The sequence below is a fragment of the Hyaena hyaena genome, unplaced genomic scaffold (assembly GCF_003009895.1).
Source record: "Hyaena hyaena isolate Hyena2069 unplaced genomic scaffold, ASM300989v1 scaffold_199, whole genome shotgun sequence".
Classification (NCBI taxonomy): domain Eukaryota; kingdom Metazoa; phylum Chordata; class Mammalia; order Carnivora; family Hyaenidae; genus Hyaena; species Hyaena hyaena.
The window spans coordinates 630,207-640,688 of NW_024080831.1; the positions used below are offsets into that span (position 1 = coordinate 630,207).

The following is a 10,482-nucleotide window of genomic DNA, read 5'->3' on the forward strand; positions in this document are numbered from 1 at the left end:
TCTTATTCTGAATGTGACCATGCCACAGACATGTTCTCACCTGCCCCCACAGTTCTACCCCACCAGCAATAAAAATAATGAAAGAGAAAATCTTCAATACATTGTATCGTCCCTGGACTGTTGAGCCAAGAGTTGCATCTCATTATGGTTTGGTCTTTGTGGATTTCCTCCAGTGAGTTGAGAATGGAGATAGACTTAGTAGAATGATTATATTTCAGGTCAGAGACCAGCTCCTCTCAAGATAGTTCTTTCCACAGATGGAAAAGATATGTTAAAATTGCCAAATAAATTAGGAAATACTTGGCAGAATCTGGAAGAGCCTCCAGACTGGCGTTACATAACATGCATATACATTATACATATGCACATTATATAAGGTGACATAGTACTTAATGTGCTGTATATATTATGCAAATTACATATTTGTGAGTAATCATGATAAATATAGAGACCCACTAATCACTTTTTTACACATACTCAGTGACAGATTAGGAAGTTACTTTGCCAGAGAGTCTTAAAACTTACTCTCTCCTGCTGCTTTGGTTCCAATTTCTGACAAAAATAATTGCATCAACTTTTCCCATCTCTAGCCCCCTCTCCTCTTGGCCAAAACCCTCAGTTACCTCCTGTCCCAGCTAGGCTGTACCTTCCGTGGAACACACCACAATTGGATCCATAAAAATAGAATCATGGGGATGGGAAGGATCTAGACTTCCAGATTCCCTATGTCCCAGGCCTACATCTCAACACTCCCAGGCAAGTGGATGCCCAATGCTAATATCAAAAGGAGAGAGGAAGAAGGAAGGGAGGAAGAGTCTATCAACCCTCCAAGGAAGGAAACTTCATAGTGTTCCCTGGCCACCAGTTCCAGGACCTAACAATAATCAGGAAGTCATTTCAAATGTCTAAGTCCCCACATCATATCTGAGACCATAATTTCCTAAGATGTGTTTCACAAAATGCTAGTGGTCATAAAATGCTCCTTGAAAACAGAGTTCTGTGATCAAGTACTACCTCCCTTTCTAGGAGAGATAGAAAGAGGCCCAACTCTAAGAACTCTCCATGAAGAACCATAGAGTCCTTTATTTGTCTGTCAACATCAGTAGATTAGAAACACTGCCTTATGCCCACCATTTCTTTTTTCTGTCCTCAGTGGAGATAGGAACATGCAAGTAACCATCCTCAGCAATAATATTCTAAAAAGTACTTCTCTAGGAGAAGGAGTCTCCATTCTTAAGACAGTCTTTAGTCTCTGCTGGGTGATTGTTCCCCTCTACATGTCTTCAAGCAAGAATCAAGGATCTGGACTCTGTCCCATGGGTGGGGAAGGGATTGGGAGAATCATGATAGCTTCTAGGGATCAGATTTCATTTGTGTAGTTCCAGAGAACAGAATCAGGTCTAAACAATCCACTTATAGAGAGGTTGATTTTTATTCAATTGAATGACTGCTCTTGGAACTGGCCTAATATGTAAAGGGCTTTTTTTCTGGGGACATGAACAGGTACCTGCTCTTATGGGATGGGGAACTAGCAGTGATTGATCTACCTTGTCCAAAAAACTAGTGGAACTGTTTTTGTAAGCATCAATGTTAAATCAATATCTATTACTTCCTTTTCAACAGCATATCTCAGTGTCCCTTGTTTTCTAAAAGAATTAAAATGACTCTTCAGGAGATTTCAGTTAGACCACACTTAATGCATGGCAAAATTGACCAGAATCATTGACATCCTTGAGGATAGCTGGTGGTGGTTATCTCTTCTCAGGAGGTTGGAGTGTTAAAGGAATGGGGTTCAGTGTTCAGATCAAAAGAGATTGTGCTTTTCTGTTGGGGTCCATATTAGCAGTATGGAACTCTTCTAGTCACAAATTTCAGACCTGCATCTGACTTGCAATAACAAGGAAAACAAAAACTATCCCACATCTCAAATAGCAATCAAGTTTTGGATAAACAACAGAGCATAATTGTATAGAATTTAACATGGAGCCATTGTTTGTAGTTCACCTTGATGTCCCATCATGCTGCAGTATATCTTTCAACTTTCTACTATAGAGAGAAAACAGGAAATGGAAACAGGAAAGGGAATTCCCATTTATTACTTACTGGATACGAAGCATCATGTCAAGACCTCCATGTGCTGTCCCATCTAATCTTCAGAACAGCCTATAATATGGGCATTGTACTTACTTCACAGAGGAATTAGTGCATAGAAAGGTAAACCACCTTGTCCAAGGTCAAACAGATAGTAAGTGGTAACAGCTTAAGACTTGACATGGATCTGTCTCACCAAAATGCATGCTTTTTCTACTATACTGTAGTGCTTTTACCATTCTTATCTGTTTCCCATCCTACTATCATTCTGGGTGAGATTACATAGCACTGGCAAATTGATCTATCAGGTCCACCTCTGTATAGCATCTAATCATGTTCCTACTGAAGAACTCTCAGTGCTTGTTCACATTCAAGCTCAACAGCCTCTGTGGACGGCTGGAACCCCAAACCTCAACTTTGCAATCAAATTGACAGCCAAAACTTAATCTTCAGTGTTTCAGATTCTAGGTGAATGGGACTCATTTCCCAGGGATACTTAATAGATTTTCTACCCAACACTGTGAGTGGGGCAGCAGCAAGCTGCCTTCTCAGACATAAATGCCATGGTCAATGGTGACTGGCCTACATGGGGAAGAAGGGCTAGGGTTGTTGAAGGGAGCCTCCAGCAAGAAGGCTCTGCATGTGATCCTCATTAATGATAGGCGTGGGCTGGGCCATCTGTATTCCACAGGAGAACAGAATGGCAAGCTGCCTTTCAGATGCCAAGAGAAGCTATCTAATGGGAAGATCCAGAGAGCTCAAAAAGCAGACAGGCGTCTTTCCCCAAGGAGATCTCTGTAGGAAACCAGGGATACGGAAAACCAAGGGTTTTTGGAAATTAGCTGCTTAACTTGCTGGGTACCTACCCTGGATATCACTTTATTCTTCATGTCCATGGTGTAGAATGGCAAGCCGAGCCCTGTAGCCTCATCTGCTAGCGAAGCTGCCTTCGATGGAGCTCATGATAAACCTACGTTATCCTGAAATCTGTGGATACAATGGCAGGTGCATTATAGCAAGGCCGCAGAGTTTGCAGTTAAGCCTTCAAGTCTCCCAAGGGTCAGGAAACCTGTAGCTAGGAGAGACCATGCTATTGCATGATGTTTAATGCAGATTCTAGAAATAATCAAAAAACATGAAGACAACTGTAAATTGGTCAAATTAGGAAAATGCAGTTTGGAAGCAAAGAAGGGAACATATAACCTGGTATCAAGCATGTAATAGGTAATGAATAAATATTTGTTAAATGAATGAATAGCTAAAGTGGGTATCTGTCCCTGTATCCTGGAATGGGTAGGGGAAGGGGGAGGGCGGTAGAGGCGATGAAAGCTTTTTAACTAACAACTCAGGAACTTGAAACCACAGGATGTAGAGGGAGCTCATGGGGGCCTCTAACTACCCAGACATCTGTTGAATGATGGACACAGCTAAATATGGATCATCAAAGGGCTTTCTAGGTCACATGGAGGGCAGTTTCATGATTCAGAAAATATAAAATTCAACTTGGACAGAAAGACAGAGATATTTGCAATCTACTTCTTAGCCATCAGGTCAGAATGGACAAAGAATAAAAAGGCAGCACAGAAGTGGAGTTACAACACAGTAAGAGATCAGCATAATAAGGTACAGATTCAGGAGATGAAAAGATATAGAGAACTGGATTTTTTAGCAGATATTCGGGCAAGGAAGCTGAGCACTATAGTTCAAAAATGAGAGAAAGGACTGACAAATCCTTTAAAAAAAAAAAAAAGCTTAAAGTTGAGTTAATGGTAATATGTGGGACATGTCCAGGCATTAATGAAACTGTTATTAAATAAGTATCATTTATTGTGTAGTCCAAAGCCTATTACTTTTATGACCACTGTTAAACTTCACAGGAACTCTAATGAAGTGGGTGGTATACAGTTCTCTGCTTGACAAACAAGGAAACAGAGCAGATCTCATAGCAGCAGATCCAGGATTCAGATCTGTCACTATCTGCCTTCAAAGCCATGTTTGTGCCTCAGTGCCATTGCTGATTCCTCTGAGCTTCAAGCGTAGTGGCAGGGATTTACTACCCCAAACTGATCCCTTGTGCACAACTCAATGGACTTCCTTCTCAAACTGGAAATCTGAGTCCACAAAGCTGGAGTGGGAAACAGCACTCGCTTGGCCGGCCATAGAGGCCCATTGAGAAAGAGCAGACCTAGGCTGCAGAAGGTGCATGCACACCTCACCCTCCCTTCTTCTTAGGTCCTAGCTCCAACGTGCCAGCTGGGCCGTGTCCTAGGACTTTACTCAGACAGCAGACAGCCAACAATGAACAGCTGGTAAAGAACTCACCAGATCAGGGTGTTCACATAATATGAAAGATCATCTTAAAAGATACACAGAGACCATATTAAAGATCAGGAGCAAGTGAAATGAGGTCAGGTAGTCAAACATCAGAATTTAGCAACCAATACCTAAAGGTGGAACAGAGATCCAAAATGTCCTTTTAAAAATCTGTTGGATGAATCATATTTTGGAGTAAAAAGACTGCTTCTAGAATGATGCAAAAACAAATGTTGAACTTTTTCCTTTCCAAAAAAATTGTTTTTAAAAATGGAACATTAGCAAGAACTACGAGGTGAGGGATAATAAAATGGTCATTTCTTTTTACCTTAGACGAGACAAAAAATGGAAGTGCATTTCTAAACCTCACAATATAAATGGCAATCCAGAAAAAGTTTCCAGAAAGAGTGCATTTTCTGCTGAGGGATTAAACATCAGTACTTTCAAAGTAATTAATGAAGTGACTTTTTGTCTTTTTAATTTTATTTTTTTAAAGAAAACTGGTACCAATTGTTTACCAGAAAATAGCATGATCTTTAAGAAAAGTTTTCCTGATGAATATTTTCGTCTCTTCCCAACATCTTTGATGTAAAAGGATTGAGAACTAACTAGATCTTTTAACTCAGAGCAACATACGTCATGGAAGGTGTTAAGAACAGAGGATGTCATTAAATTGCTGTTTGGGGTTTGCTATCGTCACTCTCTGCTACCACCAGGCATTAAGGTGATGATAATAAACCTAAGAAGAGTAAGTAATCCCCACCTCCCACCTTCTCCCTGTCAGCCTCCTAAAGCTTCCCACCACCTGGCCAGGTTAAATACACTTCCTTGAATTAGAGTATCTGGGAGTAATTTTTCTTTATTATGGACATTTTCAAACACATAGAAAAATAGAGTCATGAATATAATGAGAACACATATACTTGCCACTTAAGATTCAACAGTTCTTACCATTTTGCCATATTTGTTTCACTTTTTTTTTTTTTACAGAAGTATTTTAAAGTAAATTACAGATGTCATGATATCTCACACCAAAATACTTACACATATATCATTATCAGGGATCCTTCCTTATGTGTGAAAGGCTGTGTGTATCAAACACTCTGCTGTCAGAAGATGTCAGGGTGCTCTGGTAAGCTCGGTTGTTCCTCAACTATCTGAATCCTGTTGTCACACATAGAAGTTAACCAGGACAGGGGTGCCTGGGTGGCTCAATTGGTTAAGCGTCCGATTCTTGGTTTTGGCTCAGGTCACAATCTCATGGTTTGTGAGTTCTAGCCCCATGTTGGGGGCTCGCAGCCAGCTTGGAATTCTCTGTCTTCCTCTCTCTCCGCCCCTCTCTCATTCATGGTTTCTCTCTCTCTCTCTCTCAAATAAATAAATAAATATTTTAAAAAAGAAGTTAATCAGAACATTGCTCTCATACTCACAAAGAGAAAGTTTTGGGTGGAACCCAAGGAAGGTCTTAGGTGTATTCAAATCATTCCTGATTGATCTGGAAAGAGGAAACAACACCTTAACTAAATCCTCAAAAGACACGAAGTGGGGAAGTGTTATAAACACTAATGATGCCAGAGAGAAAACACAAAGCACTTGGGGGAGGTAGAAATTTACCTGAACAATGTATGTTCTTAACGTTTGAAATCAAAATTGTTTAAAGCATTACTAGTTACAGAAAGACTAGGCACAGTATTACCTGGGACAGGTAAAACACTGTATCTGCATATTCATTTAATTGTATAAAAAATCGCTGTAGTTATTGCCCCCACGCTGTGAGAAACATGGCGCTAGACTGGGTACAGGGTGGGGGTGGGGTAAGCTGCTGAGATGTACAGACAGGTCCTCCCCCTCCACTGGGGCATAACTGAACTGGAAGTATGTCAACTCCCGAGAGAACGTCTGGGAGCCTTGGTTGAGAAGCGTTGGCTCACTTACGCAGAGTAAGATAGCATTTTCAATAGGCAAAGAGTAAAAGAAGCAGATCTCATTCCGTTTGCTCTGTGCCGGGGTCAGGGCAGGCTAACTGCAGATGTTCTGCGCAAGATGGTGGGCAAAGTGGTTGGGTAGTTTGCTTGCAAAAGTCTGCCAGTTCAGTGATTTTGTCAAACAAACGGGAAACAGGCAAAATGAGTGACAGTAGGTTCCAGAATGTTCAGCCTGCCTCAGTAAGTGAAATATGTTTCTGATTCAAAACAGCCTAGATGGTGGCTGGAAACCAAGGCCTGATACCCCGTCTGTGGCTGGTAGACCTAACTGAGCACCCACCTGGCTTTCCAGACATCAGGAGGAAAAGGTTCCTTATCCATAACCCCAGTGACATCTACGTTTTTTTGACTTAGGAAACACACCACCGCACCACCCCTTCCCCCACACCATGGGGTTCACAAGACAAGCACCGCCTTCTTCTTTCCTGACACTGCCGCCATAAGGAACGCAAGGCTACGTTGACTGAGTCGGCAGTGAAAATTGTTTTCATCCTCCTGAGAGGAGGAACATGTTTTCTTCCCAGAGCGCCCCCTCTTTGGAAGAACACAGTCTCCTGAACTCCCTCCTCCAGCCTAACCCCTGGCCCTGAAGCCCAGGATCCGCTGATGGGCGAGAAAACACATGAGCTCACTGGAGCTTATATAAAAGCTCCTGGCAGGCCTTCCCAGGAGCATGCTCGCATTTGCCTTGTCTAGGCAATGTGATTTTTCTTTTCTCTGTCTCCCCAGAACAGAGAGGGCTATTTGTACTACTGTTCATTAGTCGTTTGGTAGCATGGAGGAGGAAACACAGTGTTCCCTCCTATAGTCCAGTGATTCAAATTGGCACAGTTTTCCTGAGGGGGAGAAATAGTATCTAAAAGACAGAACTCACCTGCATGTGTTGAGCCCCTCGGCTTAGTCCTTTTCCATGAGGAGGCCGTACGGCCTCTGTCACTGCAGAGGAGCCGTGAGAGCAATAAGGGCCGAAGCCTCCTCCGCATCTCCAAGGACTACAGCTCAGGTGTCCCTTCTGAGATGTTTGTGAGCAAGGTCTAGAGCAGAGAGAGACGGAATGGATGGAAACTCCCGTCTTCCCCCAAAGGTAAAAATAAAACGTTTATGCAGATCTCTCAGGTGTTCTCATTGGCAGGAAATTGATCCTGCCTCCGGAGGACTTGGTGAAAACTCCCATCCTCCCTCTGACTCCATTTTCTTGAGGGAGGAAAGAAACTTGGGGGAAACTTGGGTACTGCATTCTGGAAACTCAAAGAGAAGGGAGGAGAGAGAGAAAGGAAAGGAAATCCATGAGCCTCACCTCGAAATTCACTGGGTGTTTTACAAGGCTCCCAAGAAGAGAAGGGATTTGGTTCTTTTGCCGCTGAGGGAAGAAGAGGAGAGGCAGGAACTGGGGAGCCTTGGCCATGATGGGCTCCACTGTGCCACCCCCGTCGCTCCAGCCCTGGACAGCTCAGGGCAGAGCCAGACAAAACGGGGAGCTCAGCCTGTGCCTTCTCATTCTCCTTCCTGAGCTTCACAGGCCGTGACCAATCCCAGGACGCCTCCTGCCCCCACGCAGGTGGGGGAATGCGCTCTGCTCTCTCTGCTCAGCCTTATCCTGCGCCTCTCCTGGGCCAGCACTGCTTCCTACCTGACACCAAGGAGCAGGAGGGACTTGATCGAGGGTCACATTATGTCTCCGTTTTCCCACCTGTGGGATGGGGCCAGAGAGGGTGGTTCATATATTTATTAATTTATTCGTCAATAAATACTGTATTATTAACCAATATCGATTTGCCAGGCACTGTACCCTAACTTCTTACTGTGTTTCAGTGCGGCTCTCTTGCTTTTTCTCAACCATTTCCCAGCACATTCTGCTTTTCCCAACCTGCACCACCTCCAGTGCCCACTTCTTCCACATTTTCTTCTTTCTTTTATTCTCATGATGTTTCTCTTCCCTTTTCTCCCATGATTCTATTTTTAGAGCTTTCATACATAAAATCAGAGGATCCTAAGGATCTTAAGGGGACATTTACCCACTTTGTTATCTCCAGGCAAGTCTGTGCTGAAAAGGCCCAGGAAAGATCAGAGAACATCATCCCGAGCCCAGTTTTAGGATATATTCAAGTGTCTTGCAGCTTCTTCACATCAAGAAATTATCTCCAATGCCTAACTGAAACCCCTGTGTTCCATACTACCCTCCTTTTTCTCTTTTCCTTTTGGGTCACATCTCAGGCCTTTGTGGGTATAGAACCACTGAGAAGGAGGGGTGCCTGGGTGGCTCAGTCGGTTAAGCATCCGACTTCAGCTCAGGTCATGATCTCACGGCTCATGGGTTCGAGCCCCGTGTTGAGCTTTATGCTGACAGCTAGCTCAGAGCCTGGAGCCTGCTTCGGATTCTTTGTCTCCCTCTCTCTCTGATCCTACCCTGCTCACGCTGCCTCTCTCTCTCTTTCTCTCTCTCTCTTTCTCTCTCTCTCTCTCTCAGAAATAAATAAAACATTAAAAAAATAATAAAAAAAGAACCACTGAGAAGTTTAATGCAAAACAGCATAGCCAAACATCCCACAGCAGAGGATATGAGCTTCAATATGAAAACAATAGAACCAGGAACAAAAAAGGGACCAGAGACCATGGCAGTTAAGTAGGTTCAGCTTCTGTGAAATCAACAAGAAGAGAATAAGCAAAAACCCACAAGCATAACCCTACTGGAGTCACGACTTCTGATCGACTACCTCAATTAACACAAAAAGTCCATTGAGCAGGAAGTTCTGGAGTCAGCCCTTATTGTTGGAAAGGCTCTTCCTTCGATGTCGTCAAGTTCAGCCTTGCACATAGAGTTGGTAGCCAGCATTGGTAGCACAATGTCAATGCTCTGTCGATTGTAGTTGAATAACAAATAGTGGCCATTCAGCTCTGGCTCCAGTGCCACCATGTGCAGAATTCCTTCCAGAGCCATTTTCCCAGGCCTCTGGGTAGGAGGCAAGCCAGATCTACACTTGGACAGGGCCTGATGCTCCAAATGTTGCCCTTTTTGATCTGAGTAAACCTGCCAAGATTGCTCACAGCTGATAGAGGCAGTGTGCCTAGTGGGTTGGTCGCCTGATGAGGAGGCGGATTTCAAAACCTGCACCATTTTCTTCCTTCCTTTCTTCTCCAGATGGCAGGAGATCTGACTAAAGAGAAGAAGGTCCTACAGCAAGTTGCTGACCCAGCTTATAGCACAGCTGCCCTCTTCCATAGAATGGGAAGAAACGACCTTTTGTGCCTCTGTGTACCGTCGTCCTCAACGCTCGGTAGATACCTCAGAGAAAGTGATGCTGTTAGCAAGTAATCATGATCCCAAAGAAGCCACTGCTAAGGCAGGGGCTCTGATGGATGCTTTTCTTTCTCCACAGAAAACAGGACCCTCCTATCTTGGAAAAGTCTGACAACTGTTCCATAGAGGCTGCTGTGCTTCGAAGGGAGCCATTCCATGTGCCAGGATGGTATGAGGGGTGAAACCCTGCCTGGGAAACAAGAGCAACATGGGGAGTAGGCTACAGTCCTGTCTCAGCCACATGGCCTTGGACATGTCCTTCAGCCTCCTGGGGCCTCTCTTTCTTTGTCTACCAAACAAAGGGGCTCTAAAGACTTTCCCTCTTCAATGATCTTGCCTTTACCTGGGGTAAATGCTGCAGCCAAAGGAGAGGGAGCAGGCCCCTTGTTCTTCTGGGTCTCCCACCAAGACTTCCCCCAGCCCTGCTACCCTGAAGGGCTACTCCTGGCCCCTTAAAGAATCTTCCCTTCCCTCTTAAGAATTGATCATGCCCAGAAAACAGCAGATTTGGGGGACCAACATGAAAAAAACCCTACGAGAAAACTCTGATAAGTCCTCCACCTTTACACACACACACACACACACACACACACACACACACACACACACACACATACAAACACTCATACTCAATCCCTGAAGTATAAACATCTTCCCTTCTGTGTATCAAACCTATCTTCCCCTCTCTCATCGCCACTATGTTAGGAGAGAAATCATTCCCACCAGTGGAAAAGCACCACTTCCTCTTAGAGAACTTAGCTAAGCCTCAGTGTGTGGGGGTGGCCCTGGGCATAG

At 43.9% G+C, this 10,482-nt stretch overlaps 1 protein-coding gene across 2 annotated transcripts in view; it reads left to right on the forward strand.

The window, feature by feature from the left end:
- The window catches only part of DGKG (diacylglycerol kinase gamma), a 172,756-nt gene extending 162,477 nt beyond the window's left edge, over positions 1 to 10,279 (forward strand). For both annotated transcript variants that reach the window (XR_005530140.1, XR_005530141.1), the window contains 2 exons: positions 9,529 to 9,664; positions 9,767 to 10,279. The gene's annotated coding sequence lies outside the window, so the exon portion shown is untranslated. The remainder of the gene's footprint in view (positions 1 to 9,528; positions 9,665 to 9,766) is intronic.
- The last annotated feature ends 203 nt before the right edge of the window (positions 10,280 to 10,482 follow it).